The sequence below is a fragment of the Dromiciops gliroides genome, chromosome 1 (genome assembly GCF_019393635.1).
Source record: "Dromiciops gliroides isolate mDroGli1 chromosome 1, mDroGli1.pri, whole genome shotgun sequence".
NCBI classification, from domain to species: domain Eukaryota; kingdom Metazoa; phylum Chordata; class Mammalia; order Microbiotheria; family Microbiotheriidae; genus Dromiciops; species Dromiciops gliroides.
The window spans coordinates 344,311,958-344,332,660 of record NC_057861.1 but is presented as its reverse complement, the minus strand read 5'-3'; the positions used below and the strand labels follow the sequence as shown (position 1 = coordinate 344,332,660).

At 37.4% G+C, this 20,703-nt stretch overlaps 1 non-coding gene across 1 annotated transcript; it reads right to left on the bottom strand.

Moving 5' to 3' along the window:
* Positions 1-540: 540 nt before the first annotated feature.
* LOC122737797 lies at positions 541-682 on the bottom strand. The gene has a single exon (XR_006354571.1). It is a non-coding gene; the product is annotated as a U11 spliceosomal RNA (small nuclear RNA).
* Between the last annotated feature and the right edge of the window lie 20,021 nt (positions 683-20,703).

The window sequence follows — 20,703 nt, the reverse complement described above, 5'->3', positions numbered from 1 at the left end:
GACATTACAGTATGTTAGTTTGTTTATTATGCTGATATTTAGCAATTTTATATTTCATGGCTCTTTTGGTCATTGCTTGATAGCCTGTCTTCTGTCTGAGGCCAATACTTTCCTTTTCCTCAGGCCTGATCCTGCTACTACAGAACCTCTATTAGCTCTGGCAAATATGTCTTCATTTATCTATCTATCTATCTATCTATCTATCTATCTATCTATCTATCTATCTATCTGTCTGTCTGTCTGTCTGTCTGTCTGTCTGTCTGTCTGTCTGTCTATCTATCTATCTATCCTTCTATCTATCTATATTTATTCATTTGTTTGGGTGTGTATGCATCTGTTTATTTATTTGTATGTATGTATGTGTGTATACATATATACGTTTCATACACGTGTCTCCAATTATTTATTCATTTATCAATCTATTAATTAATTAATTTATTCATTCAATTATTATTTTATTTATTTATTCATTCATTCATTCATGAATTTATCCATCTATCTATCTATCATCTATCTATCTATCTATATATCTGTTTCTAGTAGGGTGCAAGGACCAACAATTACCAGCTGCCCAGGAACAAAAATTGTGCTTCTGAAGTCTCTTGATTTTGATTCTGCATGAAAAACGGTGGAGTATACCCCTACCCCATAATATGTGCCATGCACAACAGAAACCCTTTTTTTTAGCTCTGGTAAATCTTTGTCTCTAGTCAGTGCTCAATGTGTATCTAAGATTTTTCAGTGTTAAAAATATAAATTAGGAAAGGAAAGGAAAGAGGAAAAGAAAGGGGAGGAAAGGGAAGGAAAGTGAAAGGAAGGAAAGGAAAGGAAGGAACTGAAGGGAAGAGAACAGAAGGGAATGGAAGGGAAAGGGGTAAAACGTGAGATCTAAGTAGCTAGAGGGAAGTTGCTAGTACAAAGTTGATTAGCTGATTCTACACTTCCATATAGACAGTCATAACCCTCACAACAATTATGTTAGGTTTTGGAAGGAACATACTTCTCAATACATTGTAGAAATCACATTTTGTCACCTTCAAGGTCTACTTTCAAAAGGGTCACCAGTTGAAAGTATTGTCTTCTACCAGGTGTAGTACACATCATCAGATAGTTTAGCTCAGTGTCCAATTAGGAGAATCCTATAATTCATAAGATAGGCCACATTAGCTAGGATCTCCAAATTTCTATTCTATTGGAATGGTTGCTACCCATATTCTAGGAGATGGTAATGGCTCTATTACTTAGGCTTTGTCTCAGTGAATTTTTATGTGTCTCAGATTCTATTCTTTCTTCATTGATTTGATCATTATAGTATGTAACTTGGGAGGATGTATATAGGCATATTTCCTTTCCTCAATATTTTCAGTTTAAATTCCTTTACATTATAAAATCACCCAAGAAATATATTTTTATCAGCATTTATTTGGTGTACTTCATCTCTGGCCAGGTATTGATCATTTTTCTTTTAAGCTTTATTCCAGAAATCCAAATTTCATTCTTAGATGCAAGCTTCTTAGCCAGCTATTTATTTTCCCAGTATTGTCCCTCTTGTATATGCCTTGCTTCAGTGAGCAAAATTGAAGACAATTTAACCTGTACCTCTATAATCTTCGGGTTCTTTACCAAAACTTCATGATCCTTATCACTTATCTTCTGAGACTGTCAATAGTACCACATAGATCACCAGACTTGGTTAGCTATCCTTGGTTTGGCTAATTAAATACTAGAAGATTTGTTGTAATTTTTTATGACCCAGAAAGATAGTAGATAACATACATTTCTACTATTATCTGCACAGCAATTTTCTTCCTCTGTGCCCTTGATTAGGGCATCACCAGCTATGATTATTACTTCCCTTTCTTCCTTGTATCCTGACCTGATAGTTTCTTCCCAGATGACTACTGTAACTATAGTGGCTTTTTCTTTCTAGGATTAAAAAAAAAAACAAACACTTTTTTTTTCCTTAAGGGACAATCCATTTTCTCTAAAATAGGTTGAAGTGTGGAAAGATGGTCTCTCAGTTTCAATAATATTAATCTTCACGTGTACAATTAGCTGTAGAAAAAGTAATGCCATTTCACATTCACTGCATAATTTTTCCTACTCTCTGTAATTGTTGAGATTTTTCAATGTTATCTTTTTGAACTACTTGTTGGTATGTACAGCTCAACCCTGAATACTTGGCTAAATTTTTATATTCAATTAACACCCATAATTACATGATGTCTTTATTCAGTTCCTTAATCTTAGCAACTCTATAATCATACTTACATCCCCTTCAGACTTGTAGCAACTTTGTACTGGTCTTCCAAATTTGGTCCGCTTACCAGTTTTTTCTATAAATTTATTTTAACTATGATTGTACAATGTGTCTTTTCTAACTTACTATGCCTTTTCTTGCCATCTATTTTTTCCTTATAATCCTTGAGTCTAAATCTTCAATTTTTAACGTGTTATACTTGAACATCATATTAGTCTTTTCATACTATCTTCAATCATCCTGAATCCTGCTCCTCTTTCAACCCAGAAACAGACTATGAGCCAAAAGCTGTCCCTGGACATTCTTGTCTTTTAAATTTTTCTAATTTTCTCCCAAATGTGACCATGCCACTTCCCTACTGAAAATTCAGCAATAGATGACTTTTGGTATTTTAGCTTGGCATTCAATGTCCTCCATTCTTTGCCTCTAACCTGACTTTCTAGGCTTATTGCCCACTACTCACTCTCTTCCCACACAGATATGCACAAAATAACAGAAACTAATCTAACCAAAAATATGAGCCCAAACTCTCAAAATGAGGCCTGTACTGTCCAGTTTCCATGCCTTTGATCACATTTTCCCCCTCCCCTCTACAACATCTAGAAAGAATTTTCCTTTTATCTCTGCATTGAATAATCTCTCCAGACCCAGTTCAATGTCGCTGCCCTTATGAAACTTTGCCTGATCCCCTCAAAGATATTATTTCTCCCTCTTCTGTGTCTCATAGAACCTTTACCTGTTATAATATTTATTATTAAACACCTATTTGATGCACAGTCCACTAGACTAAGTTTAGCTAATACCTAGCCCTTGCCTTCATAGAAGTTATAATGTAGTAAGGCATAATATACAAATGAAGGAAAACAATAGTACAAAATCTGATAAGCATATTTCAGAAGTGTATAAAGCAAGTATTAAAGTAAAGACCAAGGTGGGAGATAATGCTAGGGTCAGTTAGGCAAGATCTGGGAAGATGTTATATAGGAGATGACATTGAAGTTAAGGTGTAAAGGATAAAATGGAATTTAAGGTTCTAAGAGGGATAGAAAAAAAAGCTTTTTGGTAATAGTCTGAGTGAAGTAACAGAGACAGGACAGACCAGGGATTAGGGGCAATGTGGTGGTGCAGAATCTCCGACTTGGAAAGTAACTAAGAGTCTTCCCCATAGCAGACTAACAATCTCCTCTAAAACATATTTGACAAGTGAATATTTATATTTTGATTGAAAGCTTTTAGAAAAAAAAAGATCCCATTATACCTTAAGCAGCCCATTCTAATTTTAGGTAGACCTAAGAATTCTTAAGAAGAGAGTTGAGGGGGGCAGCTAGGTGGCGCAGTGGATAGAGCACTGGCCCTGGAATCAGGAGTACCTGAGTTCAAATCCGGCCTCAGACACTTAACACACTTACTAGCTGTGTGACCCTGGGCAAGTCACTTAATCCCAATTGCCTCACAAAAAAAGAAAGAAAGAAAGAAAGAAGAGAGTTGAGACCACGGTTTGGAGAGGTGTCTTAATACTTGGAGAGATTTTAAGCCCCTTGAAGGAATATTGTGCTCATATTTATATCCCTCTCAGTTCCTATCACATGCTTTGCATTTAGTAGACAGCTAAGAATAAAACACATTACAGAAAAAATTGCTCATAGTATAAACACAGCTTGTTAACTAAAGCAATAAAAAATATCACTAATATGTCATGAGTCCTCTACATAATCTTGTCTGCAGAATATTAATTCTGAGTGCAACAAAATAATATACTGATGTCCATTTATTTAAAAAATACCAAAATCTATTGAGAATATTAATTAGAAAAACCTATTTCAAATATTAAGTTTCACTTATGATTAAAATTGGAAATTAAAGTAAATATGCATATATTATATATGTACCAAAATATCTTATAATTCTATTATTGGAGTACAGTGATAACTTTCATGTGAATGGCTAACTCTAGAATGCTTTAAAAGTATATAGTTAGGTTTGGGAATGAAGGATTCCCCTGAAATTCTAATCCATAGAATAATAACACATTGTCCTATTTTATATGTGGAGGCTTACAGCTGGACAGGGGTTGGGGGGAGAATCACATAGCTACCAGGAATGCTAGCAAAGACAGGAATATAACATCCTATGGTTTACAAGATTATATTTCTTTTAATATACTTTAGACAAAACACAAGAGGGAGCCCAAGACGGGGCCAAAACAAAACAAAACAAAAAGAGAGAGAGAGAGAGAGAGGGAGGGAGGGAGAGAGAAATCATTTGTTAGCATATATTTTGTTAAGACAATGTGATCTCAGTACTGCCTCTCCTGATCCCCAGTGAGACTCTACAGTCCACAGAATGAGCCTAATTGAATTTTCCCTGCCTAAATGGAGTCTGCCCTGATGTGAACTTGCTTTGAACATGATGACAGGATGGGACGTCTCTGAGCATCACTTCTCCGAGACCTTGGGCCCTCCTTCTATTACCTCCATTATCTAAACAAATAACCTTGGATAAATCAATTTACATTAATCCAACCTTGTGGTATACAACTCCCTTCTCTCCTTCAGAATGTCTCAATCAAGATTTAAATGAATTTGCTTCAATATTTAACTCTAAAAGAAGTTAATCTCTCACCTAAATCTCCAGCCAGTAGATACTGTCCTGCTTTCAATAGGAAATGTTAGTAATCTAAATTAGAGGCACCCTACAGAATAGAAAAGAACTCCAGTATCTTTGCTAAGAAAACCCCATGGACAAAATCGGGGGACATAAGGGCCTGGCATGCTATGGTCCATGGGGTCACAAAGAGTCAGATATGACCAAATAGCCACAAAGCATCAGATGCTTCATCATGAATGCTTGCGAAGACTGGAATATGGAATCCCCTTAAGCCACATAACATTCCAAAGGATATCAGATAAGCAGAGCTTTGCTCACAATTTTCCCTCTTTCACTTATTATCAAAAAAAATTAGCTACTTTGGTTTACAGAAAGTTTCTTTTTCCTTCACCTCCTTCCCTGAGATGATGTGTATTTCAGGTTTATACAAAAAAGAGCTTATATAAACCATGTTGTATATTATCCCCAGCTATATTTCAACTTTTTCTCCTGCCCCAGGTGTTCATGATTACATCTTTAGGCTCCTTCCAATGCTAAGTTTTCTTATGTTGAAGAGTGGAATCAGAAATAGAATTGTTGGGGCAAATATTTGGAGGCATAAGGAACTAAGGTTATTAGCAATTAAAATATGATTATGAACTAAAGTAAGAATTTTGGGGGGTTGTTTTAATTTGTTGAGACCACTAGCATGTAATTTAGCGCTTTGAATCATTGGTTCAATTTAATCTTTGACATTGTCAGACTAAATAAAAATTACATAGTGTAGAAAACTAAAGAAGACATTAAAGATCGATGGGCTTTTGAGGATATGGAATGATATTCTATCCCTGTAATTTCACTTCCCTGAGTAATGATAGCTTTTTTAAAAAAAAAAAATCAAATTGTCCCTTTTTTACAATGTCATTATTCCATTGAAGGGTCACACAATTTCCAGTAAAAACTTAATATCAATTATTAATAGGGGTTATTTGACAAGCAGCTGAGAGTGAAAATACAGCATAGAATGAGGCCAGGAAGAAGGAAAAAGGTGTGAATTTGTGGGCACATGCCAAAGACAAATTTTGCTTTGGGCTAAGCCCTGGAAACAGCTCTCAGAATTCCTTCTTGCACCACTTCTGGCACGTGACCATAGGTTGCTAATGACCATTCTTAAGGTGGAATCCAAGGTCTATATATCCAGTCTTAATTTTTCTCCTGAGCTCAAGTCCAATCTTAGTAACTGACTGATAGATTATTTCATCTTTATGTCCCACTGGGATCTGACATTCAACCCATACCTTCCTCTTATGAATTGCCAGTGCCAAAGATTTTGGTGCCAAGAATTTTCCTTTCTTGGACTCCAAAAGATATGTGAAGCACCTGTAGGAACAGTTGGCAGGTCACATCTCCATGAGGGCTGCTCCCAAGGATGATGGCTGAGGGTATTGGTCTGGAAGCATTTTTCTTCTCTAGTTTCTTGCATGCAGAATCCTGTACTACAGGGGAGATCGTGGTGAAGGTGATAGCTGTGGCTTCACCTACCCTTCATAGGCTGCCTTTTGCCTCTCTCCCAGGTTGCCTTGTTGCTTCTGGAGATTGACTTCCCTGCCCTCCTAGTAGAAATTGGTTGTTAGTTGGTATAGTAGTAGATGGTAGTTGGTAGAGATGACCCCTGTATATGTGTTTCTCCCCTAGATGATAAGATAAAAGTTCCTTGTAAAGGATCCATATGAAGGTTGAGGTGGGAGCTGCAACTTTCCAGTGCTCCTGTGCTTATCTGCCTGATTACTGGTGGTCAGTGAATGTGGCTGGTGGTGATGAGGAAAGTGGGCCCCTTTTCCATAATGATTTCTCTTTTCAATGATAACTACAAGTTGACTGGAAATATGCTTGGCAGTGTAGCATGTTAACCTGTATATGGAGAGAGTAAGAACTGAAAACTTCCCTGAGAAAGAGGCCAAATGGTTAAATAGATGAAGCACTAAGATGGGGACACCACAGGCCCAGGAACTCTGAGGTCCCTAACACTCTGTCCTGCCAATGTCCTAACATTGTTTATGCAGGTATATAACCTCAGCATCATACTTTATGTTTCCCTCTCTCTTATCACCATACTTAAACCATTTTGTGGGGACCAATTTTTAATTGGGGAGTGTTAGCTAAGCAGCTCGCCACAATATTGGGGCAAGGAAGGAGACCAGCAGCCACCCTCAAAACAGAACATGATTTATTTTAACAAGAATGAACTTAAAACAACCAACACAAACAGTATCAGTAGGATCAAGGGAAAGGAAATAAAATGAGGAAAGGGAAATTATACAACCTGAAAAGATACCACTGCCCAGGAATCAGATGGGAATATGCAGCAGAACTCCTGTCACCTTCCAGCATCTAGCTAGAATGCCCAATTCTCCTCCTCCAATCCCAGAAAAACCCCACACAGCCCCAGCCAATGCGATGGCCACTCTGACAGTCACATGACTGCCCTCACTAGGCTTCCAATCATTATAATTTTGCCAGGCCCATGTAGGCGTCGGTGAGTGGTGATGATGTGAGATGCTAGCGCCATGGCAACAGCTACAACCAGTGGCTGGAGCACTGTGCAGTTTGCAGAGCCCCAGGCCAGTGAACAGAGGCATAAAAACCTCAAATAACAATTAATTCTTTACATCCCCCCCTTTGTTTCATCAAGAAACATGGGTGTTTCTTTGATGGAACAATAAATAATAAACAATAAACAATAAATAAATTAAAAAAAAATAACAGAATATCATAACCAATGCTAACAAACAACATACTAATAACAATATAGGAAAGGGAAAATACATATTACAGATGATGTATATAGTAACAGAAGGAAAAACAAAAATGTTCATTTAAAGTCCTTAAAATGTTGTCTTTGAAGGAGGGTTGAGATGTCATCAGGGGAACTGGACTCTGGTCTGGATTCTGGCTGTCTCTGGTTTCTGGTTGTCTCTGGAACTGCTGGTTTTTCATTAATCTTTAGCATAGCATTGTCCAAAAATGTTCAAATTAAACAATGAAAGTTCTTCAAAATATACAAAACAAATTTAAATTTGATATATATACAGCATATTGGAGTCCCCTTTTTGGAGGATACTCATATCCATACGCAATACATACGTAATACAAAATTGAGACAGTTATGACATTACTGACACTTTTTACCACTATATGTCTGGATCAAGGCAAAATTTAGTTATGTGTCCATGATGACACCTGAAAATGTAATGGAAAGGTTACCATACCACATTTTGTGGTGCATAGACATCTAATAATTGTGTTAGGACTCAGGTGGATGAATTCTGACCATGCCACCAGATTGAGTGAAGAAGCCAAGTTAAGTTAAACCAGGTGCATGCATTAGGGCTAACATGACACCAGAACATTTTTGGAGTGAGAGAGGAAGAAACTGGACTATGCCCAGCAATTGTGCTCTACATAGCTGCTATTATAAGCAAACTATGGACTTCCTGAATGTATTTGGCTGTTCTCTCAGCCTCCATCAGGGTATCTTACATGTACCTGTCTCTCCTCCTGTTGTACATATATTCTCTCCAGGGCCTCTCCATCTCCATTAAGCTCATTGTAAGAGTAATTAGTCTCTGAAATGGTAGTTTCCATAAATCATAAATCTTGTATTAATTTTACCAAAGACAATTTGATGGTAAAAATGCATGCTACAGTGCATAACTTAGGATATACTTGAAATATATATATAATCCCAAACCATACCCAGAGTATACATAGTCACAATGACATACAAATGATAAATGAATGTAAATGGCTGATATTATTAAACATTCTTACAGAATCTTCATTAAGCAAGTAAACCACATCGTCTTGTCCATGAATTCTCTATCTAGTACAATGAAAATAACAGGTACGTGAAATGACAATTTATCAAAAGGAAATAAAACATCAGTGAGACTCAATATGTTCATTAATTGCCTTATAAACCAAGCAATAAGGTTCAATAACCCTTTCTAGAAGACAGAGCCATGTGCTCTTGGTGGAGAAGTTCTTCACCTGTATGAGGAAAAGCTTGTTTAAGGTAAGAGCTTATAATGCTAGAATTTGGGGTACACCACATTTTTTAAACTGGTTCCCCAATTCTCTGCATGCCAAAGTGGCAGGGGTTTCTGAATCATCATTGATTCTTCTAATGCTGTCATAATGACTGTTATAGTAGGGACAAGTAGTGCAGGCTTCATGTGGGAACAATGAATCCAAGATTCTTTTTCTCCAATTTTAGTAGCAGCAGGAGTTGTCAATAATACCTGAAAAGGTCTGTCCCAAGTGGGCTGGGTCCCACTGGTCTGCTGAAAATTCTTAATATATACATTGTCTCCAGGATTTAAATCATGCAAGGAAAAGTCTAAAGGACAAGCTTGTACAGCAACTCCTGTTTCATGGAGTTCATGTAGCCTAATTTGTAGTTCCTGTATATAGGAAGCAACAGAAGTATCACCTCCCACCAGTGATATATAGACTGGGGAAAAAGTTTTAGCTTGGATAGGAGGGTGACCAAAAAGCATCTCATAAGGAGATATGTAGAGTTCGCCTCTTGGTGAAAATAGAATAATGTCAAGGGTAGAACATCAGGCCATTTTAAATGGGTTTCAGTACATAATTTGCCAATTATGCTCTTAAGCTCTTTATTCTTATGTTCAACTTGGCCTGAGCTTTGAGGGTGGTAAGGAGTATGAAATCTAGGAGTTACTCCCAAGAAAGAATAAGTCTGCGAGAGAATTCAATCTGTTAAATGTGTACCTCTATCAGAGTCAGTGTATGCTGGTAGCCCAAAGTGAGGAACAATTTCTTTAAGGAGAGCTTTGGCCACAAAGCCAGCAGTTGCTCATGGAGCAGGAAATGCCTCCACCCATCAAGTGAGCTGGTCAACAGTAACAAGGCAAAATTTATATTGTCCTGCTTTGGGTATAGAAATAAAGTCAATTTGTAGATGTTCAAAAATTGTATATGCCAAAGAGCACCCTCCATATGCTTTAGTACAGAAGGCATGTTGATTGTAAGACTGACATGTGGAGCAGCCCGAGCAGATTCGAGATGCTGTGTTAGTTATACCTTGTGCTAACCAGGTCCTTCTAACTGATTCCATGATCCCTTGTGTGCCAAAATGGCCTTTTTTGTGAATAGAGAGGCATACCTGGTGATAGAATTTCCAGGGGAGAAGTGGTTTTCCCTCCGAAGACAACCAGACTCTATTGATCTGTTTAGCCTTGAATCTCTTTTTCCACCTTTCTACTTCAGAATCATCATAAGTTAGGTGGAGAGAAACATCCTCAGAAGGTGAGAGGTTAAATACATGTTCAGGGTCTTATAAAGCAGCAAACTTAGCTGCTGAATCAGCTTGTGCATTCCCAGTTGAAACAGGATCACTATTCCCTGTGTGGGCAGGGCAATGTACAATTGCTAGAGCAGAGGGAAGTTTCAGGTCAGATAGTAGGTCCTTGATAAGGTCTCCGTTAGCAATAGCTTTGCCAGAGGATGTTAGAAAGCCCCTCTGTAGTCAAAGCATGCCTACAGCATGGCATATACTGAAGGCATATCTGGATTCGGTATAAATGGTAGTGCTCTTCCCTTTGGCTATGTTACAGGCTTGTGTAAGAGCCACAAGTTCAGCAGCTTGTGCACTAAAATGTGAAGGCAGAGAAGCTGCCCGGATAATATCATAATCGGAAACTACAGCAGCCCCAGTGAAATGGGTGCCATCTTTCATAAACGAAGAACCATCCATATAGAGGACAATATTAGGGTTCTCTAAAGGTGTATCCAAAAGGTCATCACAGGGTTTCTCAGCCATATGAACTAAAGAAGCACAGTCATGAAATGGCTCCCCCAAGAGTGGTAAATTAGGGAGCAGTGTTGCTGGGTAAAGGACTGTACAATGTTTTAAAGTGATATTTTCATGCCCTAGCAGGGTTACTTCATATTTAGCCAGCCTTTGATCTGAAAAGCCTTGTGTTCTATGGTGTAGTAAGAGAGCCTCTACTTCGTGGGGACATTGTGTTGTTAGAAGATTACCTAGGACCAAATCAGAGGCTTTTTCTACCAAAAGGGCTGTAGCTGCCACTACCCTGAGGCAGGGTGGCACCCCAGAAGCCACAGAATCTAGTTGGTGGAATAATAAGCTATTGGATGCTGGACAAGTCCTAATGATTGAGTCAGGACCCCAGAAGCCACTCCATTCTGTTCATGCACAAAAAGAGTAAAAGGCTTACTGTAATCTGGGAGTCCTAGTGCAGGTACTAATAACAATGCCTGCTTCAATTCTCTTATAGCTGAGACATGCTGGGAATCCAGCTGTAAAGGTTCTGGGACAGAATTTTTGGTTAGAGCTATAAGAGGCTTATTAATTTCACCAAAAGAGGGTATCCATTGTCTGCAATACCCAGCTGCTCCCAGAATGGCCCTTAACTGCATCTTAGTAGAGGGAGCAGTGAGTTGTTGAATAGCCTGGACTGACTTAGGAGAGACAGAGTGAGTTCCAGCAATCAGAATGAAGTCCAAATATTCTACCTGAGGTAAATACCATTGCACCTTTGACTTAGAGACCTTGTGGCCTCTCTTGTATAGTTCTAATAATAAATGGCAGCTATCTTTCTGACAGGTGTCAGCATTAGGGGAGGCTAAAAGTCAATCATCAACATACTGCACTAAAGTGGAACCTTTAAAAGTAATAGAGGCCAGGTCCTGTTGTAAAATTTGAGAAAATAATGTAGGACTGTCCACAAATCCCTGTGGGAGTCTAGTCCAGGTCCACTGTGTATTTTTCCGGGTAAAGGCAAATAAATACTGGAAGTCCTCATGCACTGGTATAGAGAAAAAGGCAGAGAAGAGGTCTACCACTGTGAAGCATGTAGCCTCACATGGGACTGAAGAAACTATGGTGGCAGGATTAGTGACTATAGCATGTCTAGGAATAACATAATTGTTAATAGCTTTAAGATTTTGTACAAAACAATAAACAGGTTTGCCATCTGGGCCAGGCTTGGGTTTTTTAACTGGCAAAATGGGAGTATTACAAGGAGAATGATGGCATGGGACAATAATTCCCTGACTTTTCAGAGCCTCAATTATAGGGGTGATCCCTTCTATAGTTTCTTTAGACAGTGGATACTGTGAAATGGATGGAGGTGGTCCCCCTTTAACTTTAATAGTAATAGGCATAGCAGATTTTAGGAGCCCCAATTCAGTAGAGGATGAGGCCCATAGGGATTCAGGAATGTCAGAGGGGATTTTGGATGTATCCCCTACTGCTCCTTGAGCATCTGCAATCGAAAGTGATAATAAATGAACAGTATCCTCTGGCAACCACAGAGAGACAGCCCTATCTGGAGCACAAGATATGGTTGCTCTAAGTTTACAAAGGTGATCATGACCTAATAAATTTACAGGGGCATCAGGCATAAGTAAAAATGAATGTTCTACAGTTAAAGGCCCCATAAATACCATGCAAGGGGTTAATTCTGCCACTCTTTGGCCCTTACCTGACACTCCTCCCACATTTAAAGATCCAATAGCAATGTATCCAGGGTCTGGTTTATGCACTAAGACTGATTTAGAGGCTCCTGTATCTAACGGACAATCATAATACATGTCCCTAACTTTGAGGGCCACATGGGGTTTGTTACTCTGGGTTGGTGAATGGATTGGTACAAGAGGGTTCAAAAATTCAGGATCTGGAAAAGTAAAGCTTTCTGTATTTATTTTCCACTCCTCCCCAGGACACCGTCAGTCCTGTGTCTCCCTCTGAGGAATTCTAGAGTTACCCTGATAATGATTCTGTTCTTCTGTACCTCCCTGATAGGTTCTACGATTATACTGATTCTGATTGTAATACGGTCTGTAATTATCTTGGTTGTTTCCTTTCTGGTAAAAATTTCCATAATTATTCTGGTTTTTCCTGAAAAAATATTCCAGACCCTCAGTTACCACCCACCTGAGTTCTTGCTTTCTAATCCTACATTCTCTCAATGAGTGTCCTTGTTTTTCACAGTACTGACACACCTTAGGGGTTTTGTCCTGACCTTTAAATGCCTGACCTGAAAGTGCTGGTGCCAGAATGCTTTGTTTAGCCGTATTGTCTTCATTCACCTCAAAGATATAGGTGGCAATTTCTTTAAGCCTTTCTACAGCCATATCTTTCCAGCCTAGACACTGTGTCATAAAAATTTTACAGATTTCTGCCAATGATTGATATACAAATGTATTACATACAATATAGGAGTCTTTTGAGTCTAGTGGGTCCAGTCTTGTAAACTGCATAGCAACTTCACAAAGTCTATCATAAAATCTATTAGGTTGTTCATTAGGCTCCTGAGCGAGTTTTAAAAATTTTTGCCAGTTGTCAGATTTCTTAGAACAGGATTCCATTCCTTTCAGTAGTGTTTCCCTAGCATTTTTTAATTCTTGGAATTGCTGTGGATTGTTATAATCCCTGTTTGGCTCCTGGAGAGGCCACTCTTTTAACGCTTCCCCAGAGGCCACCAAGGAATTTCCTGCTGTGACAATATCTGCAATTTCACTTGGGGATAGTATAATTTCCATAAGACAAGTGACATCCGCTCAAGTGGGTTGATTTGTATTAAATACAGACCTTAACTGCAAAATTGCTGACTTCAGATTCTGATCAAACCTAGGTATAAGTTTCTTCCATGCACACAGATCCTTTGGACTGAATAGGCTATATATTTTATGCTGTGCTCCTCTGCAGGCTGTAACATTCTGTAGGGGGAGCAGTTTCTGTTGATCTGATTCTAAAGACTGGTCTAAATCTGTTTCTGAACTCAGGTCATCTCCAATAGAGGGACCTGTACTGGTATCCCTCTGAACACATGGTCTACTATGGTCATATCCCTTCTTCTCTTTACAGCTTTTTGGAAAAAATACCACATTGCAATAATGACAATAACAAGAATAAAATTTAAAGCCATTTGAGCTATAATAATAGTTGTATATTAAAGTTCAAATTTAGTTGTAATGCTTCCAGTAATATTTTATATGTGCTCAGTGGGAAAGATAAACTCTCCCATATCATTGTTCCAAAGATTTTTTACTTAGTTTGTGAGGAGGAAACCAACAATGCCATGAATGAGTATTGAGCAGGCCAATAGTTTAAATTGGGACAATATGCTGTCCCAAAATATGCCAATTAGAATATACAAGGGGGGAGTCAAATATTCAATCATGGTGCAGTTCAAAATGAACAGGCTTTTCTCTGACCAGCAAGATAAACGCTAAGGTGTTTTAAGAGCAAGGGAGATTGCCTAAGGGGGCCATGGGGGAGGGGAAAGAAGGTCCCCCAGGTTAGTTGGCTCATGGCCAAATAAGGGGGAGAGTGGGGTGGGTTAAAGAAATTCACTAGGTTAATCAACTCCTGGTTGATTCACCAAAAACTGTGGGGACCAATTTTTAATTGGGGAGTGTTAGCTAAGTGGGTCACTGCAATATTGGGGCAAGGAAGGAGACCGGCAATTGACCATTCATGTCAATTATATTTCCACAATATTTATCTCATATCAATCCCCTTCTCTGAAATCAATCACAAACTTAGAATATTCCTATAATATTGCAACAGTAATTTAATTGTAGTACTAGTTACTAACCTTTCCTTCCTCTATTCCATTTTTCATCCAATTATCAAAATTATCTTTCTTTTTTTTCAGGGCAATGAGGTTTAAGTGACTTGCCAGGGTCACACAGCTAGTGAGTGTCAAGTGTCTGAGACTGGATTTGAACTCAGGTCCTCCTGAATCCAGGGCTGGTGCTCTATCCACTGCACCACCTAGCTGCGCCTCTCCCCCCCCCCCCAAATGATCTTTCTAAATCATGTCTGATACTCAAGAAACTTCAGTGCCTTGTTATTACTTTATGCTTCATCATTAGTTATCTGGAATCCAAGTTGGTCTTTGAACTTATATGAGTTCTTAAGGCTTTCAAAATTGCTTGTCTTCATAATGTTGTTTTTATTGTATAAATTGTTATGGTTCTACTCACTTTGCTGTGCATTATATGTCTTCTCATGCCACCTGTTTCATCATTTCTTAAGACATGATACTATAGGGGAAGCATCAAGAGACACAAATTTTTCACCACTCTGAGCATGTCTTTGAATGATATATGGTGAGTATTGATTCTGGGGTTACAAATAAATTTTAGGGAACAGGCACATTCATAAATATGGAATCCATAAATAATGAGGAATGACTGTATATGTTTGCTTTAGAGTTGTATTTATATGGTTTCTCTGTCTTGATATCTAAACTTCTATTTCATACATTCTGTTTTTGTTTTGCACAGAAATTCTCTTTCTGTGGTGTACTTTTGTTTTTTGTTTTTTGTTTTTTTTACTCTTGGATAGCCCTAACCTGATTTTCAAATAGGAGCACAATTCTTTAAATATCCCAAAAGTATGTGATATGTAAAAAGAGACTATTGAAACTCTTTAGAGGAAACATGTGCATTTTTGCAAATTTATTCTGTAAGAGTGAGAATGTCTAACAAATTAGTAATGAAACATGAGAGCACTTGAATATAATTCTGGATCTTCAGCCTGACATTGTGGACAAGCCTGAAAGGTATAATTATTTGCAATTGCTCAGCTTTACTAGTCAGGTCAATAAGTCAAAATGTGTTTATGTAAGTCTCTACTAAAAGCTAGACATGGTTCTATGTGCAGGAGCTACCAAGAAAGGCTAAGCATCCCTTGGAAGATTACTATAGCAATGGTATGGGATATTAACCCAGAAGCTCATCTTCAGGCTATTTTAGGCTTTATTCAGCCCTTTCCCCAGGTGTTCCTTTTAAAGCATGGGCTAAGAGGGTGACTTAAGGGAAGAGAGAATAAAGAGAAAGATATAAGCAAGTCTTCTATTGAATGATACCTGGGATAAGTTAGATGATCCTCCCATTAAAAAAGTGAATTAAGATGATCATGGAAGAAGTTAAGTAATACCTTGGCAAAACCTTTCTCTTGGCAGACATTCAATGTGATCTAGAGTCATCTCACCATAGTCATTGTCTAGAAATACTCATGTTAAGTTCTAGTACTACTGAATAACTAAACTATTTTTGAGCATGAGACATCAACTTTCTCAAATATTTTTGAGAGGGAGCTAATGGACTTGAGATAGGATACATTTTTAGTAACAAGAAATATTTGACTTTGTTTTTATTTATTATTCATATTTGTTGCCTGGGTTCTGTTTTTGTTTTGTTTTTAATTGGGGAAGGGTGGGAGGGATAAGAGGTAGGGACGAAATAACAAAACTAAAGGACAGAAAACAAAATAGAAGTGGATCATTAGTTCAATTTTTAAAAATATATTAAAGAGAAAAGAAAGCCAGAAAGAACCAAAGCAAGGAGGAAATCTTTGAAACTTACATTCTGTATCACTTGTATCTTTTTTTGTTTGTTTTAAGTAAGGTATACATAACAGAGATACCCAGTTTTCATGGTCAGTCCTCTTTTTTCTGTTCTAATTACAAATGCTTACTTTATTTGATGTTTGTTAAGTTCTGAGTAAAAAAAATAAATCTATGGAGCAATTATATATTTTCAACTCAATATAGAAAATATAACTTTTTGTGTTTAAAAATGTATTTTAAAACTAAAAGTAAAATTGAATATTTTATATAGATTGTCTTCCAATTATTTTATATACTCTAGTTATTCTGCAAATACATTATCTTTCTATGAAGTCCTTTTTGTTTTGTTTTTATCTTGGATAGTCCAAACTTGTTTTTAAACTAGGAACACAATTATCTTTCTTATTAATAAATATGTACAAGTGAAAAAAAGATATTGAAAATCTTCAGAGAGACTTGTATGTTTTCTGAAAATGTAGCCTTCACTTTATGTCTGCTTTCTCATGGACCAGTCAAAGCCCAGTGGTTTAATTTTTAGCAATTCACTCAATATCTTCCATTACTTTCTCATGCCCTACTCTGTCATAAAGATGAACAGAAAACCCCTACAAAGTCTGTAATAGCATTTTATGGGAACTGATTTTTAAAATATTTATTAACATTTCAGTTAGTTTGTTTTCTGTTTAATGTAACTTTGATTCAAACTTAAGTTCTATGGACTTGATCCCAAGTGCCCAATTGGGCTAGCTATTATTTTACTTTACTACGTTTAATTTTATTTCTTCTATTAGTTGAAGGTTCAAAACATTCTGGGGGATATATTGGTCATAAAGAATAGCTATGGAGGTGAAGACAATGTTTTCTTGTTTTGTTACATTCAAAGCTTCCCCCCCCCAAGTTCCTTCCTCTACTCATAATTTTTGTTGTTCTTTCTTACACTATGACCTCATTCACACAGACTTAGTGGAATGATGATAATATTAAATTTTCTTGTGTTTCTCTATATTTTCTAATACCTTTCCCCTTTCCATCAAACCTCCTAGTTTCACTAATATGTTTTAATTGATTTAACTATTTCACACTTAAAAGAAAATTAAAATGGATCTAATATTTAGATCCCACAATAACATAAGCAGGAAAATAACACACTCTGCTTAGTATGAAAGAATTAAATATATGATAGAAATACAGACACCCTGGAGAAAGGAAATATTTGTTTTCCTGTTACTACTAGAATCTATCATTTTGTTTTATTCCTGTTATGTAGTCATATTATTTTACATTTTTTACCTTTTAACAAAACATGTCTGCGTGTGACAGAGAAAGAGAGAGAGAGAGAGAATGTTACCTTGACACAGAGAAATAGAAAACTGTTAAAAATAATTCTCAGATATGATTTGCCCTTTACCTCTCTTTCCCAGAAGTCACTTACATCAGTAATTCAGGGTATCCACTTATTAATATTTTTTGCTCCCCTCTGTATGACAATTAAATTGTTCACTACTTGGCATATCATACAATTCCTAGCTTGTTATACTTTATGATTCAGCAATACCTTTTTGCTCTTTCTAGCCATGAAATTATTTCTCTGTATTTTTATCCAAGCTCCCACTCTTTCTCTCAAGCCTGGAATGCACTTTTCCTTCCACCACCTCTCTCATTTAGAACCAAACTCATCTTCTTTCCCTTTAACCCTCCCTTCCCCCCCCCCCCCCCCGCCTCCAACATTCCCTCTTAATGTGCAGGGCAACACCATCCTCCCAGTCTCTCAGACTTACAATCTAGGAGTTAGTTATCCTTTATTCCACTGTCTCTCATTCCTTTTATCCCAATTCTTGGCAAGATCTGTCTATTTCTAATATGCAACATTTCTCTTATATACTCTATTCTCTCTTTTGACAATGCCAGTATTTTAATATAGGGCATAGGGCCTTATTACCTCACTCATAGACCATTACAATAGGCTGCTGGTGGGTCTGCCTGCCTCAAAGTAATGCCATCTGCCATTGAGCCACCAAAGTGACTTTCCAAAAGCACAGTTCCGACCATGTCACTCCCCTATTCAATAAACAACAATGGCTCCTTATGACCTCCAGGATCAATTATAAAATGCTCTGTTTAGCATTCAAATCCCTTCACAACCTAGTCCCCCTTTACTTTTCTAATGTACCTACACCTTATTCCTTGTCTAATACTCTTCAACCCAGTGACACTGGCTCCCTAGCTGTTCCACAAACAAGACACTGACAAAAAAGAAAGTTGTTGCTGTTCCTTTGTTCTCAAAGAGGACAGTGACAGATGTCATGACTCATAATGAATTGGATTTATTGTTTGTCTGTCATTCACGAAGAAGACCATGACATGGGGTGGCCATAACTTTCATTGAATTGAATTAAGTAAGGAAGGGGTATGCTCATTCTTTCCTCCAGAGCCATCTGAGTCCAATGGCAAACTATATATCAGGACAACTAGAGATGGCCCTGGATGGTTGAGGCAATTGGGGTTAAGTGACTTGCCCAGGGCCACACAGCTAGTAAGTGTCAAGTGTCTGAGGCTGAATTTGAACTCACAGACTCCTGACTCCAGGCCAGTGCTAGATCCATTCCACCACCTAGCTGCCCAGGCAAAAAAAAAATAATTAATTAATTGGTTAATTAATTAATTGAGGTAAAGGAAGGTATGTGAATTGCAAAAGTATTTAAAGTTGTCAGGGAAGAAACACAAGAGTCTAAACCAAGTCTTTTCTCTACTGGTATATGTATAAAAATGGTTATAAAAATTTCAGTTTGAAATGCTTTTTAAAAATGCACATTAAAAGACTAATAAGATATTCTAATTTATCTATAACTATTTAAATAACATTAGTTATTCTGTGAGTTCCATGAGAAATAAATATCATGAATGGAACTTACTCAATTCCATAAGGTTTTAATTTGGTTTGTTCTTTGGCTTCATCTTTTGCCAACACTCTTCAGTTTCCCTGTGTTTTATTCTTCATGGACAAGTGGAAGATAAGTATGCCCACCAGTTACAATTTTAAGAGAAATTTTTATTCCTTCTTTCTGTAATATTGAAAGGAAACAAGAAAATGAAGGACTTCCTTACAGTATCTTAGAGTGATGAAGACAAATTCTTCACCCCTCATATCAGGCACTTTACACTCTATCAGACTATTATAACTGATTGCTTGTTAACTTTTTTCCTGCCAATTAATCTCTTGATTATCCAATGTAAAATAAAAATATTTATTTTTGCCTTTAAATCTACTTTTCCTCCAATATTGCTTCATGATATCATGAAATCAAAGAACTTATCCTTAATGCTTTTGATATTTTATAGAATATTTATTATATTATCATATATACATCCAAATATACATACATGCATGTGCATGCATGCGCATTTATATGTATAATGCACACATATAGTATATGTGAATATAGTATGCATATACACTATATGCAAGTATTTATATGTACATAAACAAAATGTATGTATACACTTATGTAGGGAACAATTTTTAATTGCAGAATGTTAGCCAGGCAGCTCTCTGCAATATTGGGGCAAGGAAGCAGACCAACAGCCTCCCTCAAAACAGAGCAGGATTTATTTTACAAGAATGAACTTAAAAAAAAAGCACAAACAGGATCAGTAGGATTAAGGGAAAGGAAATAAAATGGGGAAAGGAAAATAATACAACCTGAATAACACCACCACCCAGGAATCAGGTGAGAACACACAGCAGCATCCTGTCACCTTCCAGCTTCAAGCTAGAATGGCAAAAAACCTTCCTTCTTCCCAGCAGACCCCAGGCTGACCACACACAGCCCCAAGTCAATTGGCTGGCAGCTCTGGCAGACAGTCACATGACTGCCCTCACGGGGCTTCCAGTCATTATAATTTTGCCAGGCCAATGTAGGCATTAGCAAATGATGATGATATGAGGTGCCAGAGCCATGGCAACGGCTACAACCAGTGGGTAGAGCACCACTGTTTACGGAGGCGCTGGCCTGAGCCCCAGGTCAGTGCGGGCAGTGGGTTTTTTTTAATTCTAGCCAAAAGATAGGACCATAAAAACCTCAAATAACAATTAATTCTATACACATATGCACATACATATATGCATATACATTCATACATATATGTGTGTATTTACGTATATATAATTGTCCTTCCTTGAATGCTTAAAAAAAAAAATCTTCCATTTTAGCACCTGATTTCTTTTGTACCAGACTCTCTTTCAACGTTGAGGCCTCTTTCAGACCTGTCACTCTATAGCAAATCACTAAGGAGCCCTCCAGCTTCTCCAAATCCCTCTGTGGGGAACAGTTAAGTGAAAGTATACACTAGAAGCAAACAAAATGAAAAATCATCACATTCTCAAAAAAATAAAAAGAGAAATAGCTTGATGGTTTCAACTAAATCAAGAATCCGTCTCTGAAAGTG